The 21630-nt window shown below is 49.6% G+C and overlaps 1 protein-coding gene across 2 annotated transcripts in view; it reads right to left on the reverse strand.

The window, feature by feature from the left end:
- LOC146785315 (alpha-1,4-N-acetylglucosaminyltransferase-like) overlaps positions 1–2076 on the reverse strand; it is a 273866-nt gene extending 271790 nt beyond the window's left edge. Inside the window, exon 1 of one of the 2 annotated variants that reach the window (XM_085634294.1) lies at positions 1793–2076. The gene's annotated coding sequence lies outside the window, so the exon portion shown is untranslated. The remainder of the gene's footprint in view (positions 1–1792) is intronic. The other variant, XM_085634293.1, reaches the window with a different exon arrangement.
- Between the last annotated feature and the right edge of the window lie 19554 nt (positions 2077–21630).

A 21630-nucleotide genomic window follows, 5' to 3' on the forward strand; every position in this document is an offset into this window, starting at 1 on the left:
TTTGAATGTGTGTATCAAAGTTTATATTAGGGGGAGAGGAGGTCTGCCACTTTATCACAAGGATGATGTAATCAGTGATGCCATCAGTGATGTCATTTGAGATGTCATCAGTGATGTCATGAGTGATGTCACTGACCATGTCATGAGTGATGTAATATGTGACGTCATCAGTACTGCATTGCGGACGCGCGAGTTATAGTTAGCTGAACTAACTATAACAGGGGAATTTCAATGGATTTGTACGAGTGAAAAGTCCAGCTAACTATAACGCCCCTGAAACCTGTGGTTTTTTCTGTGAATTTCTAAGAATTTTTTAAATGCTAATTCCTAACTATAACGTGCCTGAAACCTATGGTTTTTTCAGTGAATATATATATATATATATATATATTTTTTTTTTTTTGGGGGGGGTGGGACTTTTTAAAAAATTTTCACAAGTTTTTTTTTACATTGTATGTGTGGGCAGCAAAAGGAAGATCCAGGTAAGGCCGAAGACTTTCGAGATACTTCTTCAGCCATTTCATGAATGCCTCTCAAAACCCATAGAGAAAGGCAATGTTCTTGGCATCTTCAAAAAAATAGAGCAACGTTTTGAAACGTTAAATATGTTAGTTTGAGAAAATGACGTGTACCAATTAATGTAAATTATTGGAAGCATTTTTTAATGAAACATACTCCTCTTCCCAGAAGACCGCTGGGTGCTCTGCATTCCTCACTTTCAATAGGTTTTATTTCACAGACTGAACTTATTGTAGCGAACAAACTATAGTGCGTAGTTTATAATGTTTACTATATAAGCCTCGCCATTCTCGGAATCACTTGAAATAGTTTACACTCTAAATACGTGTTGTTGTGACATATTACTTTTTTACTTCTCTTTTTAGAGGAAATGCCGATTTAATTGTGTAAAAATATATAATTGTGCAGAACTTAGCCGAAACATTTTATCCACATGCAAACCATTTGTAGACCACAGTTGAAAAGTACTGACATTAACAAAAAAGTTACATGAACCATGTTTAAAACCTAAAATCAGTAAGTGAGCGGAGACACCACTTGGTTGTCAAGGGAAATTTCATCAGGTCACGAGTCACTTTATAGACTTGATTACAACATAAATGTTCATTACATGTACTTTAACAAATCATTCACTTCAACATAACATGTGTATTTGTAAAGCGCACGTTCACCTGGAAGTATCTTGCCGCTGAAAAACAGGTGATATATTGTTACCCAACTATATGGTACTCATTTTATCGACCTCAAACGGATGAAAGGCTGAGTGGCCCCGCCAGGATTTGAACCTGTAACCATGAGGTGGAACAAAGGCCCCTGCAGAGGGAACATTAGTCCATTAGTCCAATGCCGAATGAGGGGCACATTAACATGGTTTGGTCCACTGCACAGCAGCATAACATTGCTTCCTCCACTATTGTGGGTTATACAGCAAGATCTGGGACAATTTGTATCATATTTTTTTCAAGGTCAGGCTCAAAATTGTATCATTCACATTCCCGTTATTAATCCCAAAACTCCTACTGATATATCTCCGAAGCAAACAATGCTCTCGAGACATTTTAGCCTACCACGGCTAAACGCAGACTTAAAGCTATACAGCAACAAAACTACCGCGGCCACCAAACTCCTTCGCACACAAAAACAGTTACTCCTCTTTCCGCTTTTTTGTTCTCCGGAACTGCACGAGAACAAATTGATGCCGAATAAAACATCGAAACCTAGGATTCTTTGAGGGAAACATAGAAGCAACGCAAATTAAAAGGAATATGAGTACCTGTGGTTGGCAGTGCTCTGTTGAGAAGTTATTCACGCATTTCGCTTTCCCCGTATACCCAGGAGCCGTTTTGGGTCGCTGTCTGGCTGTGTTTTCATCTTGTTCAGCAGATGGGTGGATGGGAGAGTAAGTTCAGCAGCGGGTTTGCCTCGCTCTGGTGCGTTGTTTTCGTTTATCAAAAGGAAGCACGAAGCCTTCAAGCGAAGTTCGGAGACTACAATTTTTTTTCTCAATATGCCTCGCTTGAGGAGGAAAGGCGACCATATAAGGTTACCACGATTACAGTTGCATGTGGTGCAGAGGGCGTGGTGACCACTTCGCACTGCACCGAGCTTGGGAAAAAAGACTCGTCATCCGGTGTTACAAATTGTGTGGAAATTAACCGGTACGGAGGCCACAGCAGTGGTCTCGGAGGATTTGGCAGTTAATTATATTCCACACTTCAACTCGCACAAACAAGAAAAACACACAGACAAGAGAGAACGAGTGGCGTTAAGGGCATTACTACATACTTTTGAACTTGGGGACCGGCTTCAAGTCCATTGTGTGCTTCACGTCCTGTGATTCTAGGCAAATCGCTTAATCTCCCTGTGGCTATCTATACAAGCCTTGGCAAAGCCGACAGGTTTCGCTTATGTGAGATTCATTGGCTTTGTCCAATATTGTTTAGACATGTTGCTAAGAGGGTCAAGTTGCCTAATGAAAGTGTGTATAATAAACAGAGTCATTTTTGCAAGCCTCTTGCGCTACCGGAGCGCCACTTGTTTGACGGTCCGGTGGCGCACATTGCAGGCCCATATCTACACGGCCATGCAAAGCAGCCTGCATGGCTTTTCATGCCTTGTAGATATGGTGTAAGGCCAGTAGCACGTCACTGCGGTGCCTTACATTAAGGCAGTGAGGCGTGCTATGAGTGTTGCTGTAGATTTTCCCACGCAACACCCATGGTTTTTTACAGTCCCCCAAATTTACAACATAGCATAAATCTGGGGCAGCTCCAAAAACTTGCGCCTCCCCTGAGCAGGCGTAATGAGGAGAAATTCTTACATTTCTCCTTGTTTTTAGGTCTCGCCTGACCCAGCGCATGCGCTGGTCTGGCGAGACTTATTGAGAGGGCTCCAAAAAGTGCTGCCAGGCCAGCCTAGAGCTACAGTGCACGTGCGCGGGCTCGCGCGCCGCACTTTACCGGGATTACTTTCGGTTTCGTGGCCACTGTGATGTTTGATCGTGATCCAATCGCGATCACTTTCACTTTCGCTGCCGCTTTGCATTGCCAATAGGTCTCGCTTTTGGGACCTTATAAGTATTTAGTTATGCAACTGTTGTTTGGCTAAACACTTATAAGGTCCCAAAGGCGAGACCTATTGGCTATGCCAATGCTTGTTTCCTCTTTCCACCTGTGCTGCACTCTGAAGCACACATAGAAGGAGGAAATTGCCTCCATTGATTATTTTTGTGCAGGAATGTGTCCCTTCCTGCACAAAAACAATCATTCCCACAATGCAGACACCCTTGTACAATGGGGCAAGGGTGTCTACAGTGGTGCATGGCAGTTGATTGTGTGCCTGTGCAGGGAAAAAAAACAGGAATGTGCCATATCTGACAGATACATCACATTCCTGCCCTTTTCTATTGCCATAGAGAAGCACAGCAGGAAGGCTTGCAGCGCTGCCCTACGGCAAAATATTGGAAGTGAGGCCCTGATTGTGCACCAAAACATTTTAACATGTAGAATTGTTATCATGCGTTTTTAAGGACTTCAAGTTGTTCATGTTAGTAATCCATACAAAAAAAGGAAAATGTATTAGCTCACATGTAGGTGACCATAATAGCTCAATTATCATGCTTTCGCATTCCCTTCAAAGCAGCTGACATTAATCTAAAATGGTTGGTGCGATATCAAAAGCAATTAGAAGTGCTATTCTAGTCCAATTCAGTTTCGACGTATGGTCAAGTGTTTTTTTGTATGTCTAGGTTTTCAGTCCTTCTCGCTATTAGGAGTGTGATCGCTCCCATCACCGTACCATTAGAAAGAAATATGAAATATATTGCGTATGTACTTGTCGTCAAACAGCATTTACAACACATCATTTACCACGCAGTACCTTTACCACACAAATCCTTTACCTCACAATCCCTTTACCATGCATTGTCTTTACCATGCAAATCTTTATCACAGTTATGCCTTTATGCCTTTATCATGCATGCCTTCACGCCCTTGACCCTCGGGTAGGTCACTTCCCCCACCGCTGCAGCTCCGCCTTGCTTCTTCACCTGACGCCTGATAGCTGAACTGTACCCTGTGTGCCTGTGTGCCCTTTTCCTCTCTGTACCCCGTGTGCCTGTGTGCCCCTTTTTTGCCCCTGTACCCCGTGTGCCTGTGCTGCCTGCCCCGGTCAGCGCACTCCTTCCCTGCGCCGTTTTTTTCCTGCCGCTGCCTCCCATGCGGCCCCGCCCCCCTGCCCCTACTGGTCCTTCCAGTTGACCCCTCCTCCCCTCCCTCCCTCCCTCTTATGGTGACCGCTGCGCGGCGGAGTCAGTGACCCTTGACCCTTGGGTAGGTCACTTCCCCCACCGCTGCAGCTCCGCCTTGCTTCTTCACCTGACGCCTGATAGCTGAACTGTACCCCGTGTGCCTGTGTGCCCTTTTCCTCTCTGTACCCCGTGTGGCCCTTTTTTCCCCCTGTACCCCGTGTGCCTGTGCTGCCTGCCCCGGGCAGCGCACTCCTTCCCTGCGCCGTTTTTTTCCTGCCGCTGCCTCCCGTGCGGCCCCGCCCCCCTGCCCCTACTGGTCCTTCCAGTTGACCCCTCCTCCCCTCCCTCCCTCTTATGGCGACTGCTGCGTGGCCGCGCTGTGGACGCACGCAGCGGGCGCGCCGCTGGCGCGCCTTAGGCAAGCCCGTCTGCGCCCGTCCACGCCTGGACCGCGCCCAGCGCCAGGACCCCTGGCCCCCGCCGATGCAAGACTACCCGACGGACCTACGACGCCACCACCCTCAACGCACTCAATGCCGGCCGGAACCCTGCCTGCTACCGAGCCACCCCGAAACGCACCCACGGACCCTTTACCTGCCAAGCCTGCCGATTCACCTGCCTCCGGACCAGCACCACCCCCGCCAAGTCGAGCACCAGCAGCAACCACCTGTAGTGCATCCTGCTGAACACCCGCTCCATCCACTGGCACGGGAACTCTGGGACCTGCTCGACGCGACAGCACCGGACATCGCCTTCCTCACCGAAACCTGGATGAACGCCTCCTCAGCACCCGACATCGCCATAGCCATCCCGGACGGATACAAGATCACCCGGAAGGACCGCATCTAGACGGGAGGAGGCATCGCCATCGTACACAAGAACACCATCCGCATCTCGACTAACTCCGACGAAACCTTCACCGCCGCCGAACACCTGCCCTTCCAGATACACACTGACCCCAAGACCACCCTCCGAGGCACCCTCATCTACAGACCCCCGGGACCACACACACAATTCAGCGAAGACATCGCAGACTTCATCAGCCTGCACGCCGTGCCCTCCGCCGGCTACATCCTCCTAGGGGACCTCAACTTCCACCTGGAGAACAAAAACGACAGAAACACCACCGCCCTGCTGGAAAACCTCGACAACCTCGGACTCAAGCAACTGGTGAACACTCCCACCCACTACGCCGGTCACACGCTCGACCCCGTCTTCTCATCCAGCAAGCACATCTCCTTCAGCCACGCCACCGGACTCCACTGGACCGACCACAGCTGCGTCCACTTCAGCTTCAGAAAAACTACAACCCACTACCACCCGCAACAGGTTCCCCGCCGGAGCTGGAGCAAGATCACCGCCGAGCAGCTCACAGCCTCCCTCAGCCAGAACACTCCCACCAACACAACGGACCCCAACGAAGCAGCCAGCAACCTCACCAAGTGGCTGACCACCTGCGCCAATGACCTCGCACCACTAAAGAACCCTCCCAGCAGACCCGGCAGCAAGAAAACCCCCTGGTTCACCGAAGAACTCAAGGAATCCAAGAAGAACTGCCGCACCCTCGAGAAAGCCTGGAGGCTCGACCTAGACTATAGACAACAGGACCGCCCTCAAGCACGCCACCCGCAAACACCATCAGCTGATCCGCGCCACCAAGAAATCGGCACTCAAAGAACGACTGGACAACAACGCCCACGACAGCAAGGAACTCTTCAGCATTGTCAAAGAGTTCTCCAACCCCAGCGCTGGAAACAACAACATCACGCCCTCGCAAGACCTGTGCAACTCACTGGCCACGTTCTTCCACCGCAAGATCACCGACATACACAACAGCTTCAACACACAGACCACGCACCCTAACACCGAACCAACGCCCGCCACTACCACCCTCTGCAACTGGACCCCGAACAGCACCGAAGACACCACCCGCACGATGAACTCCGTCCACTCCGGATCACCAACCGACCCCTGCCCACACCACATCTTCAACAAAGCCGACGCCATCATCGCACCCCATCTCCGGGCCATCATCAACTCCTCCTTCCACACCGCCACCTTCCCGGAGAGCTGGAAGCACGCCGAGCTTACCGCCCTCCTGAAGAAACCAACGGCGGACCCCACCGACCTCAAGAACTACCGTCCCATCTCGCTCCTTCCTTTCCCCGCCAAAGTCATCGAGAAGACCATCAACAGACAGCTTGCCGCCTTCCTTGAGATGACCGAATCCCTCGACCCCTCGCAGTCCGGGTTTCGGGCCAACCACAGCACCGAGACCGCCCTCATCGCAGCCACCGACGACATCAGAACCCTGATCGACAACGGGGAAACAGCGGCCCTCATCCTCTTGGACCTCTCTGCGGCGTTTGACACCGTCTGCCACCGCACCCACGTGAAGCGCCTCAGCAACATCGGAATGCGAGAGAAAGCACTGAAGTGGATCATCTCGTTCCTCGCCGGAAGAACCCAGAGAGTCCACCTCCCCCCGTTCAGATCCGAGGCCACCGAAGTCATCTGCGGCGTACCACAAGGATCTTCACTCAGTCCAACCCTCTTCAACGTCTACATGAGCCCCCTCGCAGCCATCGCACGCCAATACAACCTCAACATCATCTCCTACGCCGATGACACCCAGCTGATCCTCTTCCTCACCAACGACCCCACCACCGCCAGAGCCAACCTACACGAAGGGATGAAAGACGTCGCCGACTGGATGAGGAACAGCCGCCTTAAACTGAACTCAGACAAGACGGAAGTCCTCATCCTGGGATCATCACCCTCCGCCTGGGACGACTCCTGGTGGCCCCCGGCCCTGGGCACCGCTCCCAAACCAACGGACCACGCACGCAACCTGGGCTTCATCCTGGACTTCTCCCTGTCGATGACCAGACAAGTCAACGCCGTCTCATCTTCATGCTTCAACGCCCTGCGCATGCTCCGCAAGATCTTCAGATGGATCCCCACCAAAACCAGGAAGACCGTTACCCAGGCACTCGTCACCAGCCGACTGGACTACGGGAACACCCTCTACGCCGGAACCACAGCCAAACTTCAAAAAAGACTCCAACGCATCCAGAACGCCTCCGCACAACTCATCCTGGACCTCCCCCGACACAGCCACATCACCGGACACCTGAGAGACCTGCACTGGCTCCCCGTCAGCAAGAGAATCACGTTCAGACTCCTCACCCACGCACACAATGCTCTCCGCGACCTGGGCCCCAAGTACCTCAACGACCGCATGACCTTCTACGCGCCCACCCGCCAGCTACGATCGACCAGCCACGCCCTCGCCACCATTCCACGCATCCGCAGAGCCACCGCCGGAGAAAGATCCTTCTCCTACCTGGCTGCCAAGACCTGGAACTCCCTCCCCACCCACCTTCGGCGAACCCAGGACCATCTCTCCTTCAGAAAGCAGCTCAAGACCTGGCTGTTCGAGCAGTAACATACCCCCTCCCCCAGCGCCTTGAGACCCTCCCGGGTGAGTAGCGCGCTTTATAAATGCCATTGATTGATTGATAGTATATATCAAGTAAGTGAAACCCTATATATATAGAACAGGCACTTTGGAAGGCTGTATGTTCTAAAGATTTTTCAACTGGAAAGCGGGGCAGGCACTCTGACATGAACTTGGCACCAACCCACTTGGGTGTTATTTGTTTTATAAATTTTGTGAATCATTTAGCACACTCACATGGGTAGACCTTGTCCGACCACAAGAACCACAAGGCCATAAAAGTGGCCATGCTCACTGGGGCAGGTACTTTGTTATTATAGGTGCACAAGAAACACTGCTTGATGACTCAAAATCAACGCCACTGACGAAGGGAACGAGATTCCTGAAACGTATTTGGCTTACCTGAACGGATTGAATTGGATGCTACTTCTTTGACGAGAGCCTGTTTGCAAGTTGGGAAACGCAATAAATGAACTTATTAACAGCCTGCGGCTCCTCTCCTTGGGGCTACCCTTTGTGTTGGATATATGATATATATATATATATATCTTATCTACTGGCGGTCGCCAGTGGATAGTTATAGTTAAGACCGTGTTTCCATAGGAAATCCCAAAATTCTATTTTGAATAACTTTGGCGCCGGTTGACGAATCCTCGCGAAATTTTCAAAACTAATGGGGCGCTCCGCTCAGCTCCTACCCTGAAAGTCTTGGGGGGATTCGTCAAGCGGGGGCCGAGAAAAAAGGGGGGTCCCAAAACGCGTTTTCCCCATGCATTTTCCCATAGGACCTTTAGTCGAAGGTACAGCCCGAACGGCTGAACAGAATTACTTGAAATTTGGCAAAGAGGTAGTCCTCAGGTCAGGGATGTGCCTTTTGCATATATGGAGTCAATCTGTTCAGTAGTACCTGAGAAAATTGCAGTTAAAGTACATAAATATCTATAGCCGCGCACCGTGCGCGCACGGTGCGCGCACACCCTAACGTGCGCGAGCGTAATTTTGATTGGTGGTTACATGTCAGTCAACGCTCGAATCGGTCGAAATCAGGAAGTGTCGGACGCCATTTTGTTTGTTTTGAGTGCAAGAGTGAAAAAGGAAGGTGGAGAACGTGAAAAGGGGGCAGGGTACAGAGTTCCTGACCCCCTAGCCTTTGTCAGGGGTCCCTGAAGGACCCCGAAGGCAGAAAAAAACATTAATTTTTTTTTTTAAATCGCGGGGTGCGCGCGCACGGTGAAAAACCATAAAAAAAATTAAAAAAATTAATACGTAGTTTATTGTAAAATAAATATATAAAAAATCTAATAATAAATACATAACTTAGCATTTAAAAAAACGTACAAATTGACTGAAAAAACCATAGCTTTCACACACGTTATAGTTAGGAATTAGCATTTAAAAAACCTTGCAAATTCACTTAAAAAACCATAGGTTTCACACATGTTATAGTTAGGTGGACATTTCACTCATAAAAAAACAATGAAATTACCCCGTTATAGTTAGTTCAGATAACTATAACTTGCGCGACCGCCACTCTATCAAAAGGATGATGTCATCAGTGATGTCATGAGTGATGCCACTGATCATGTCATGAGTGATGTAATATGTGACGTCATGAGCAGTGGATTGCGGGCGTGTGAGTTATAGTTATCTGAACTAACTATAACGGGGTAATATATATATATGTTATAGTTAGGACCAATTTTCCATAGGAAAGCCGCAACATTCTATTCCCAATAAGTCTGGCGCATGTTGACGAAGCCTCGCGAAATTTCCCAAACCTTTGGCCAGCTCTGCTCCGCTCATACCTTGAAAGTTTCGTGGTGATTCGTCAAGCGGGGGCCGAGAAAAAAGGGGGGCCCCAAAACACGTTTTCCCCATGCAATTTCCCATAGGATCTGTTGTCGCAGCTACAGCCCGAACCACTGAACGGAATGACACCAAATTTGGCAAAGAGGTAGTCCTCAGTTCAGACTCGTGCCTTTTGCATAAATGGTGTGAATCCGTTTAGTAGTTCCTGAGAAAATTAGAGTTAAATGTACATAAATATCTATGGCCGGGGAGGATCCGCGGACTCTAATCGCACCGTAAGCGCACTCTCCCTGAACCAAGCGCGCACCCTCCCGATCGCACGCTGAATGCTAATTGGCTGTCGAGTGTCTGTCTACATTCGAAACCAGGAAATGTTGGCGGCCATTTTCTGCCTCGGTAGAAGCGAGGCTGAAGAAGCAAGGGGAATAAGTGTGTAAAACATATAAAGGGGGCAGAGTGGAAATACTCTGACCCTCTAGAGGTGCTTAGGGGGTCCTAGAAGAACCCCCTGGGGTCCCCTTTTTTTTTTTTAAACAGCAAAATGCGCGCTCGGTGCGCGCATCCTATCGCATTGGGTGCACGGATTCTCTCGCGCTGGGTGCGCGGATCCACAGAATTTTTGGGGGAAAAAAGACAAGAAATCATTGGTTGTATGACTACTTTCTACACTGAAAGGTAGGGTGTATATTTCTGTTTTTTAAAGGTATGATTCTTATTGGTTGACAAAAACAGATTGTAAGGAACATTATATATGATAATCTGATATGTTGAAAAGTCAAGCACACTTCCTGTCTTGTTTAGCAACATTGTGTGCTGAACTTGTGACTTGTGTGCTCAGTGCAGTGTTCCATGAGCTTTTTCTATGGTAACAGGTAGAAGGCAGATTGGGGGAAGGGTTGAAATGTATTTCAGTTGTAAAGGGTTGAAATGTTTAACCAATAGAAATGTGTGTTTGCTTTTGAGTTTATGTGTGAATGATTGTGATTTGATGTTTACATGTATATGTGTGGAAAATGAAAGGGAAACTTTTCCATTCTTTTATTTTGCTGAGAGGTGCACAGTGCAGAGATTCTGTAAAAGAAAATATGGTGAGTGACTGATATACTTCTTAGTCTACAAAACAACTTGAAATGTGAGTTATTTAATTGTGAGGGGATATATGTAGACTATTTTGATTTTAATCAGACTAATGTATTTCTCCTGCTAAGGTGTAGGGAGTACTTTTTTTCTTTACAATCTTATTGACAGTGTGTGTGCATGTAGAAACCATTCTGTGATAAGCATTTGTGTTTTTCATGTGTTTGCAGACAGATAACTGTGCTGTCTTTATATTTTGGTAGAATTAGAAACCAGTCATTGTTTATGAATTTGTGAAATGAGTTATGTTATGTTTCTATACTAAAATGTAGTACTTCTTCTAGATGAAGAAATGTGTTTTGGTATAGTGCAAGGGATAGTGTTGTTTGTCTAGAATCACACAGTGAGTATGTGTGCATTTGGGAACCACTGTGAGAGAAGCATTTGGTAACATCGTGTATTTGCTGACAGATAACTGTTTTAAAACCTGTCATGTTGTCAAGTTTTAGTAGCATTAGAAGCCAGTCTTTGCTTATGCATTGATAAAATAAGTCATGCTTTGAGACTAATGTGCTGTACTTTAATATGTAGATTGTGTGTAGTCTCCTTACCCCTTGCACAGTAGTGAATGAGTTTTTGTAAGCTGCTAGGGATTGTGTTGCTTGTCTAGAATCACACTGTGAGTCTATGTGTATTTGGGAACCCCTGTGAGAGAAGTATGTGGTAATATCGTGTATTTGCTGACAGATAACTTTTAAAACCTGCCATGTTATCAAGTTTTAGTAGCATTAGAAGGCAGTTTTTGCTTATGCTTTGATTAAATGAGTCAGGCTTTGACACAAAAGTGCAGTCCTGAAATATGTAGATTGTGTGCAGTTCCCTTACCACTTGCACTGTAGTGAATGAGTTTTGGTAAACTCCTAGTGATAGTGGTGCTTGTCTAGAATCACACTGTGAGTTAGTGTGTATTTGGGAACCACTGCGAGAGAAGCATTTGGTAACATCGTGTATTTTCTGACAGATAACTTTTTAAAAACCTGTTATGTTGTCAAGTTTTAGTAGAATTAGAAGCCAGTTTTTGAATATGCTTTTATTAAATGAGTCAGGCTTTGACAGAAAAGTACAGTCCTGAAATATGTAGATTGTGTGCAGTTCCCTTATCAGTTCCACAGTAGTGAATGATTTTTGGTAAAGTCCTAGGTATAGTGGTTGTTGTCTAGAATCACACTGTGAGTCTGTGTGCATTTGGGAACCACTGTGAGAGAAGCATTTGGTAATATCGTGTATTTTTTAGCAGATAACTCTTTTAAAACCTGTCATGTTGTCAAGTTTTAGTAGCATTAGAAGGCAGTCTTTGCTTATGCGTTGATTAAATGAGTCATGCTTTGACACTAATGCGCTGTACTTAAATATGTGGATTGTGTGCAGTACCATTACCTCTTCTAGACTAGTGAATGAGTTTTGGTAAACTGCTAGAAATAGTGTTGCTTGTCTAAAATCACACTGTGAGTCTGTGTACATTTGGGTAAGGATTGTGAGAGAAGCATTTGGTAACATAGTGTATTTGATGACAGATAACTGTTTTAAAATCGGTCATGTTGTCAAGTTTTAGTAGCTTTAGAAGCTATTCTTTGCTTATGCATTGATAAAATGAGTCAGGATTTGACACTAAAGTGCAGTACCATGTACTATTCACTTCACTGTGCCAGAACTGAAAATGTAAAAGTTTTACCCAGGCACTAACCTAGCAGTAGTCTGATGATTTAGTCAGTTTCCAAGTACTCATGTTGTGAACCATACATTACCACATAAATTGTTTCAAATGTCTATGCAGTATGCATGCAGTCTTCTAACATACTATACACTTGTCTTTCACATTTTCAATTCGCTAGTCAGTATCCATACACTTCCAGGAAACACCCTGTAACTCCCTTTGCAGACCTCTAGTGACCCATTCAGCATCATGTACTAATCAATTCACTGTGCCAAAACCCAAACACTTATAAATTCACCAAGATACTATCTTTGGAGTACTCTAATCATTCAGTCAGTGCCTAAGTATTCATGCACTGAGTCAGGCCTTAGCACATGGACTGCTTCAAACCCCTATCCTCTATGTATGCAGTCTTCTAACCACCTAGACACTTGTCTTTCACACTTTCAATTCCCTAGTCAGTATCCATACAGTCCAGCAAACATCCTGTCACTCCCTTTGCACTCCTCTAGTGACCCATTCAGTACCAAGTACTAATCCATTCCCTGTGCGAAAAGACTACCACTTATAAATTCACCTAGGCACTCTCCTTGCTGTACTCTAATCATTCAGTCAGTACCCAAGTAGTCATGCAGTGAGCCAGGCCTTAGCACATGGACTGCTTTAAATGCCTATGCAGTATGGATGCAGTCCTATAATCACCTACACAGTTGTCTTTCACACCTTCAATTCCCTAGTTAGTATTCATACACTTCTAGCAAACACCCTGTCACTCACCCAGTGTGTCTCCTTATAGTACTGTAATCATTTAGTCAGTTAGCATGTAGTCTTTTAGTGAGGTATGCTTTAGGGCATGAACTGCTTCAAAGTAGTATGCACTATGCATGTAGTGTTTTAACCATCGTCACACTTGTGGTTCAGGGCTATAGTTTCTTAGTCAATTTTTATATAAAATGTGTTTGTACAGTAATGGAATAGTATAAATTTGAAAGTTATTAATATACATTTATTTGTGATACTTTTTTACAGATACAGAACAGGAGTGTTTTTCATCTGTTTGCACTCTTCTTGTGCAAGATTTTTTGGATGAAGGGTCCTTCGGTGTTTCATCATACTTGCTATGCCGCACGAGTATTTTTTGTTAGGATCCCGCCGTAACAGAACTCTTTTGCAAATCTTGCGCGTGACGAAGGTGGCATTGGTCTTTGTTTGCCCCTTGAGAAAAGTAGAACATTTCCACACCACTGAAGGAAAACTTTGTGGGCGTGGTGCATCCTCCAAAAATTCATCCTTAGATTCAGTGAATATTTTAAAGCGACATTTACAGTTTTTGTAAGCTAAACTTATAAAATTTTGTTAGCTGTATGCATTTTATATATCTGTGATTTGTATCTTGTTTTATTTTGAGAATAGCATGTTGTTTTTTTTTTAACAATCTTTGAGATTGTTTTTTTTTTGCCTGCTGTTAAGTGATGAGTACGATTGGAATCACTATTTTTAGTGACATTTAATATATTCTGAGAACAGCAAAAAAGGCAAAAAAATTACTTTGTGGAAATTATGCTGTGTTGTAAAAAATGTATTATTACATGTCATAATTTTTTCTCCCTTTTCTTTCACAGATCCAAATTTTAAAATAAGCAATTTTTATGAATTTAGATTGGAATGAAAATGTGAAAAAAATGTGTACCATTTTTTATTCCTATTACTGTGAAGGTAAGTTTAACTAAGTCTCAATATGCAGAATGAGGAGGTCTGCAAGAAGGTACAAAGTTGAAACATGTTTCTAAAAACACTCCTTTGTAGTTTTGAAATCTGACCACAATCAGATATCATGTGACCTGCAAAAAAAGAGATTTGAGGGGTTCATAATATTTCCTATTTTTGCTATTGAAGGACCGCAATTATTTCAATCATTCTTCTTTGAACATCTTTGCAGACAAAACTCTGTGCTTACCTTTTATCATTTGCAAGGAATTTTAAAAATGGAAATATGTCACTTTTTCTAACATAGTCATTGTGTAAGATACTCTTTCATATTTACAAAGAGAGGAAAAGGCACTCTGTGCACTTTTTATACTCCATGTAAATACAACCTCATCATGCAGACCACTTTGTGTTGAAAGGGTGTTCTATAAGTGTTGTGCATGATTGCACTTAATACTCATAGAACAAGATACATGTCTAGATGTATCAGAAATCATAAATCTCGATATGTGTGTGAATGGTGCACCATTCTAAAATTGGTGTAGGAAAGCACAACAAGGAGAATTGTTTTAATTTCTCCACATTTTTATGTTTAAAACGTTTTTATTGATACAAAACAAACCATGGGGGAGGGGGATAGGAGGTTAGGGTACACTTAATACAATCAAAGAAAAAAGGTGCAACTCAAGAGGGTTAGCGATGGATAGCTCGATGAGCCAGGGAAAAGCACAATAAATGAAAGGCTAGAAAAGCAAACTGTGGAATCCCTGCGTGCATATCCAACACCCCAAATCTGAGCAATGAAAGCCAGCAGCAACTCGACAAAGCACAATCGACCCCCCCCCATCCCCCATCCCCCCAGTAAAGAAAGGAAGGAAGAAAAAACAATACCCCACCCCCACGTCCTATGGTCCCGCGTCAGATTAGTCCTCACCAAGAAGCCCCGCACCTCCCCCCCCCCCGGAGGCCCTTGTCTCACATGTGATCTAGTCCGCCGGGATTACCGGCGGCGTCAGCCTGAGAAGCCTAAGATACCTCGGACAGGTGAGCTCCCGGAATTCGGTGGACAGCAGCGCTAGAAAGGGTTGCCACAGCTCTTCAAATTGGTCTATTTCCCCCGCCACCGTGAGCGACAGCTTCTCCATTCCCAGCACGTGCCAAAGCCTATGCAACCAACCCGTGATGGAGGGGACAGTGTCGGTGCGCCAGTGGATAAGGATGTTCTGGACCGCAGACCCCAGCGCAATCGCGATCTGTCTGCCCCTGCGGGACTTCAGTGGGTACATTAGGTCATTGGGGAGGCCCAGCAGGACATACGCTGGGAAGCGCGGCAGCTCTATCCCAAAGTGCTTATCCACCTCATCCAAAACTTCCTTCCAGTAAGCGGTCAACACGGGGCAATCCCAAAGAATGTGTGAGAGGGTACCCTCCTGCCCGCAGCCCCGCCAGCACCCCTTGTCAGTGTGTTTATGCATTTCATACAGTCGCTCCGGGGTGTAATACCAATAAGTGGACACCTTAGTGAAGGTCTCCGTAAGGCCCGTGTGATATGCAGAGTGCCGCGCCCGATACGCAATTTTGTCCCACTCCTTGTGGCTGAGTGTCCTACCCAATTCCCTGTGCCAGCGCTCCCTCCCCGGATTGTAATAGTGAAACGGCGGGGGTTGTAGGTACTTATACAGATCGGTAATTAGCTTAGCATCGGAGGTCCGGGTAGCCAGCCACCTCTCATACGGTGTAATTTGACGAGCAGCGGTGTCACGCACCTGGGGCTGGAGGGCCCAATGCCGAACCTGCATGTAGCGCAATCTGTCCAGTTCCGTCAGGCCGAACTCCTGGCGGAGTTGCTGAAACGGAATCACTCCCTCCGGGCCATAGATCTGGAAGAGCGCCCTGCAGCCCGCCTGCACCCAATGGGAGAAAACTCCCGGCTCCATCCCTGGGGAGAAGTCCGGGTTGCCCGCTATGGGTGTGAACGGCGAAGGGAAGGTGGTGAGGCCCCGAGCCTCACAGACTGCGTCCCACACCCGCAGGGGGACCCGCGTAATAAAAGAAGCGTAAAGGTTAGGGGGGCGGTGCGCGCGACGCAAGAATGGAACCTCTTGTAAAGTGCGGCCCGCCACTGCCTGGTCTTGAAAGAGCCAGTGTTTGTCAGACTCCCACCTGCTCCACTCCACCAAATATCGCAGCTGTGCCGCCTGAAAGTACTTACGGAGGTCTGGAATACCGAGGCCCCCCGCCTCCGGAGCAAGCGTGGAGAGGACCCTCTTCATTCGTGGCTTGCGGCCCTGCCAGACAAAGCGGGAGATGTCAGCCTGCATTTGTCGTATCCAGCCCACCGGGGGCTGGAGAGGGAGGGCCCGGAAAAGATACAGTATCTGGGGCAACACCGTCATCTTAACCGCCGCGATTCGCCCCAACCAGGACAGTAGGCCTTTGCTCCAACGACCAAGCTCCTCCTTGATCTTCCTGCTGAGGGAGGCATAGTTAGCCGTAACCATCTCCGGTAATGTGGGCGCCAGCAGAATCCCCAGGTATGGCACCGTGGAGGAGGACCACTGCATGGGGAAGAGTCGCTGAAGGTCCCTCCTGGTGTCCGCAGCCAGGGACACGTCTAACGCCACCGACTTGCTCATATTCATTTTGAAGCCGGCCACACAGGCAAAGGCGTCTAGTTCCTGGAGGCAAGCAGGCAGCGACCTCCTGGGGTCGTCCAAGGTCAACAGGACATCGTCCGCGTAGAGACTGACAGTGTGGACATACTGGCCCATCCGGACCCCGACCGCATCCGGGTTATCGCGAATCCTCTGAGCAAACGGCTCCATGTAGAGGGCAAACAAGAGCGGCGAGAGGGGGCAGCCCTGCCTCGTGCCGCTTTCGATGGCAAATCCACCGGAGCTGCACCCGTTGACCCGCACCGACGCTGAAGGATGCTTATAACAGTTGAATACCATGGTGCGGAACTTATCCCCGATTCCCAATTTCTTGAGAACCAGCTCGAGATACGGCCAGTGAACTCTGTCGAAGGCCTTCTCCGCGTCGACGGACAGCAACATCCGCTCCCCCGGGATCCGCGAGGCCTTTTCCAGAACATGCGCCACCCGCTTGGTATTGTCAACCGTCTGTCTCCCGGGTACAAAGCCTGCCTGGTCCGCCTCCACCAATCCGGGGAGGTGTGGACCCAGCCTGGACGCTAGAATCCCTGTGTACAACTTGAGGTCGACATTTAAGAGCGAAATGGGTCGATACGAACCGCAGAGGGCTCGATCCTTCCCAGGTTTCGGAATTACCGCAACCGTCGCCTCCAGGAGATCCGGTGGGATGGCTCCCGATTCGGAAAAGGAATTAAATAGCCGAGTAAGGACAGGGGCCACAGCCGTGGAAAAAGTCTTATAAAACAAAGACGTGTACCCGTCCGGGCCCGGGGCCTTACCATGCTTCAGCCGCGCGATAGCGGAAATCACCTCCTCAACATGGATATCCCGCTCCAGGTGGTCCGCCTGAGCCGGATCCAGCACCGGAAGGGTCACCGACTCCAAGTAGCCTTCGGCGTCCCGTGGCGAGGAGGGCTCCTCCGCATACAGCGCCTCATAGAAGCCGCGGAAAGATTCCGCTACCGCTGAGTCCCCGGAGACTACCACCCCGTCCGCGCCTACCAGTTCCCTCACGATGCCACGCTGCTGCGTGACCCGGAGCCGGTGTGCTAGAAGCTTGCCGCATTTGTCCCCCCCAGTGTAGAAGGCATGTTTCAAGCGCAAGGCGGCATACTCCGCCCTATCAAGATCCAATGCCGACAGGAGCTTCCTCGCAGCCTTCAGCTGCCTCCACACCCGTGGCGCCCCCGTGCGGCGGTGGACCTGCTCAAGCTCCCGGACCTGAACGGTCAGCTCGTCCCTCTTCCGTTGCCGCTCCCTATTTTCGGCTGCGGAGATAGAGATAAATTCCCCCCGGAGGACTGCCTTCAGTGCCGCCCACTGTGTCGCCTGCGAAGTGTCGGTGTTGCTGTTGTGAGTTAGGTAGTCCTGTATGACCTCCCCAATACGCTGCACGACAGACTTTTTGTGTAAAAGGGTATCCCGGAGGCGCCACACCCCTCGAGAGGGGGAGGCCGCCGGCCACTGGAATACTCCGGTGACTGGTGAATGATCAGACAAGGTCAGGACCCCGATGTCCGCCGCCGTGGCAGCGGCATGCATCGTTCCACTCACCAGAAGGTAGTCCAGCCGTGAGTAGGTTCGATGTGCGTGTGAAAAGTAAGAGTAGTCCCTATCCGTGGGGTGCATGGAACGCCAAAGGTCGTGTAAGTCCATTTCCGCAATCCGGGCCTTCACAGCCTGGGACAGTTCCCCCGTCTGCGGGAAGCGCTGCGCCGATCTGTCCATCACAGAATCGAAGACAATATTAAGGTCTCCCCCCAAAATGACGTGGCGGTCGGGGGAAGCAGTGACATCCACCAACACGGAGTCTAGGAAACGCTCTTGGTGATCGTTTGGGCTATAGACGGAGCCGACCGTAAACGCTATGCCCCCTAAGCGCATGCGATACGCAAGAAGCCTCCCCTTCTGTTCAGCACATTTATACAAAACCTCCCCCCTAAAGGAGCTCGCTAGAAGAATGGCTACCCCCGCCGTCTTGTTCGCTGCCGAGGAGAAGAACTGGGTAGGGAACTTAGCAGAGCGCAGCCTATGGCAATCCCGGGACAAGAGGTGGGTCTCCTGTAAAAGGCAAATGTCCGCCTGCGTCCCTTCCAGCAAAGATAAAATCGCTCTGCGCTTCACGGGGTTATTCAGACCCTGAACATTAAGGGTCACTACCTTTAGGGCCGACATTCCTCTCGGGGATCGGGAGCGCCGTGCAATGGGCAGGGGATCAGCGGGTGGGGCGCGCGGGGCAGCCGCACAGGACAAGCCATAACATACCAAGCGTAGGCATGGACAACATCGGACGGGACCTCCCCAACCCCAGAACAACCCCTACACCCCCCCAAAACACAACCCTGGCAACTAGCCAAACACAAACTCAAACACCCCATTGTCCCAGTCAAGCCCCAAAACGGGCAAGTCCGTAGAAAGAAACGAAGTGGATGTCCAGCCACTCACCTCCAGCCGCCCCCCCCAACCCCCCCGCCCCGCACCAAGCATTGAAAGAAGCTAAAGGCATCTCCCCCCGGAGTGAGTATTAGGCCGTCAAGGCCACGCCGGTGGAGCCGGCCGAGTCCCTGGCCGCAGCCCTCAAAGCGTCGGCCATGTCCGCCCTGATGGTAGGGGAATCAGGACGCCCTGCGCTGGCCGCTGATCGTCGCCTCGCCGACCTCCGCCGGTTCCGTCTCTCCGAGGCCCTCCACGCCGGTGTAGCTCCTTCCTCCTCCGCCGCCGTAAGCCCCAAGACTCCACAAATGTCCTGCAAGGAGCGTAGCTGGTGTAGCACCCCGTTCCATCGAAAGATCAGGCGGAAGGGATGACCCCAAGAGTACGGCGTCTCGTGTTCTCGCAAAAAGTCAGTGGCAATCCTGAAGGACCTGCGTTTCTGCAGCGTGATGGCGGAAAGGTCCTGGTAAAGCGCCACCGGCCGGTCCCGGAAAGTCAGGGGCTGTTTCCTGCGGGCCTCAGTCATGATGCGTTCCTTCAGCGGGAAATCGGGCAGGAAGGCCAGAATGTCCGGTGGAGGTGCTGATGACTGGCGCTGCCGGCCAACCCTATGTGCCCTATCAATGCGAATGGGGAAGTCCGCAGCTTCCCCCAGGATCTCTCGGAACAGGTCCCGCAGGTAGCTCCCCAGATCGGACCCCTCGTCTGCAGTCGGCACACCACGCACTCGAATGTTGTTCCTCCGTGATCTGTTCTCAAGGTCCTCAGAGTGGGCCTGGAGCTCAACACACTGCTCCCGGAGGCGGAGAACGTCCTGTTGAAGGTGGACTATCTCCTCCTCCCGGCGTTGGGCCTCCGTCTCCACCGTTTCAACGCGCTCGCCAAGGCCCTCCACTTCCCTGCGCACTTCCCGGACCTCGCTGGCCACCTCCCGCTTAAGTGTCTGGAAGTCCTCCCTGAGGGAGCTAAACAGTTCCTCCATAAAGGTCCTCGTGACGGGTGGTTCCCCCCCAGTCACGTCCGCCGAGGCCTGGGAGGTCCCCGGCGGAGGCTGTGTTCTGTCCCGCAGTTGCTGGGCCCTGCCAAGCATGTCCGGCAGGGTGCGGTCCCCCTTCTTCGAGCCTCCTCTTCCAGACATCGCAAGCACTACGGTCGGGCACTGGCCCAGCCGCCCCAGGGATGCCCAGCTGCTGGCAAGCACTCGACGTGGGTGTCCCCCCGCAAGCAGGGTCGCTGCGTCACAGGTGACAAAATGGCGGTCCAGCCCGGTCACCGCCAGCCGCGGGTGCCCAGCCGAGACAGGAATGGAAGCTACAGTGGGGGGCTCCTCATCCGCACATCCCCCAAAAAGTCAGCCCGGCAGCAGCGGCGGTCACATACATCCGCCAGCAAGGGCTCCGGCGAAGGCCAACACCACTGATCCCACGGGGACAAGATGGCTGCAGGGCGAGGCAGGGCAGAGCGACCAGGCCCGACGACACCACCGGGGCCCCCAAAACGCACAGCAATCAAATAGGTTCCACCGCCGGTGTCAGTCTGTCACACGTAGGGGCCCAGATGGTCCGACCCCAACAGAGAGTCCGCCGTACTTCGGCCAAGGGACAGGGGCCTACACAGTGCGAAGTGTCGCCGACACAGGTCCGAGTGCCGAAGCACCCGTCCTCAGTATTCCGCACCGTCGGGTCCCCTCCCGCAGGGCTCCTTCACCCTCCGTCGAGCGACGGGCCAGATTCCCTCCAGATCGCAACTTTCAGCACCAGGCCCAGCCGAGGCGCCCGGACAGCACTCCGATGCGCTCCGCCTCTCAGGCCCTCCTTCGCTCCTCAAGCTCGATCGGACTTTTTGGGGGCTTCCCCCGAGGCAATCAGAACCAAAACGGCAACAACGTGCGCACCAGGTGCTCCGCCACACTCCTCTTCCACGCTGAGCCTCAGCGGGGGGAGAAAAGCATAAGAAAAGGGCTCAAGCTTGGCCGGGCCGGAGGAGCTACGGGAGGAAGCGTCCGCTCACCCCGCCATCTTGGCCACGCCCCTCTCCACATTTTTATATCTTCAATGCATGCTGAAATGTTCAGCATACATTGAAGGAGAAAAATGCATTTTCTCATTGTTTTTGTGCAGGAAGGTGTGTATTCCTGTAGAAAAACAAACAGCACATGACACAGATATCCTTGCACTATGGTGCAAGGGTGCCTGTGTCACCACATGGCTGCAGTTTAAGCAGCCGTGTAGACAGAAGCACATATTTTTGTACATATGTTGCATCCCTGTGCTCCGGAAGTACTACAGCACACTGCAGTTAAAGAGGTTACTGTGTGATGCTGCAGCACTTCCTCATAGTTCTGCACTTATACATTCACCATACGCTACCAATGCATTCATTCAGTCAAGTACGTACTACACATACATTCATCTAAACTAACACTAACAAAGAAATTTAGCTCTTTTTTTAAACCAGGAAAGTTAGTTCTTACAAAAACTTTTTTTTTTCTTCTTTCTTCTTTTATAAT

This window comes from Triturus cristatus, chromosome 11, assembly GCF_964204655.1.
Source record: "Triturus cristatus chromosome 11, aTriCri1.1, whole genome shotgun sequence".
Lineage (NCBI taxonomy): Eukaryota > Metazoa > Chordata > Amphibia > Caudata > Salamandridae > Triturus > Triturus cristatus.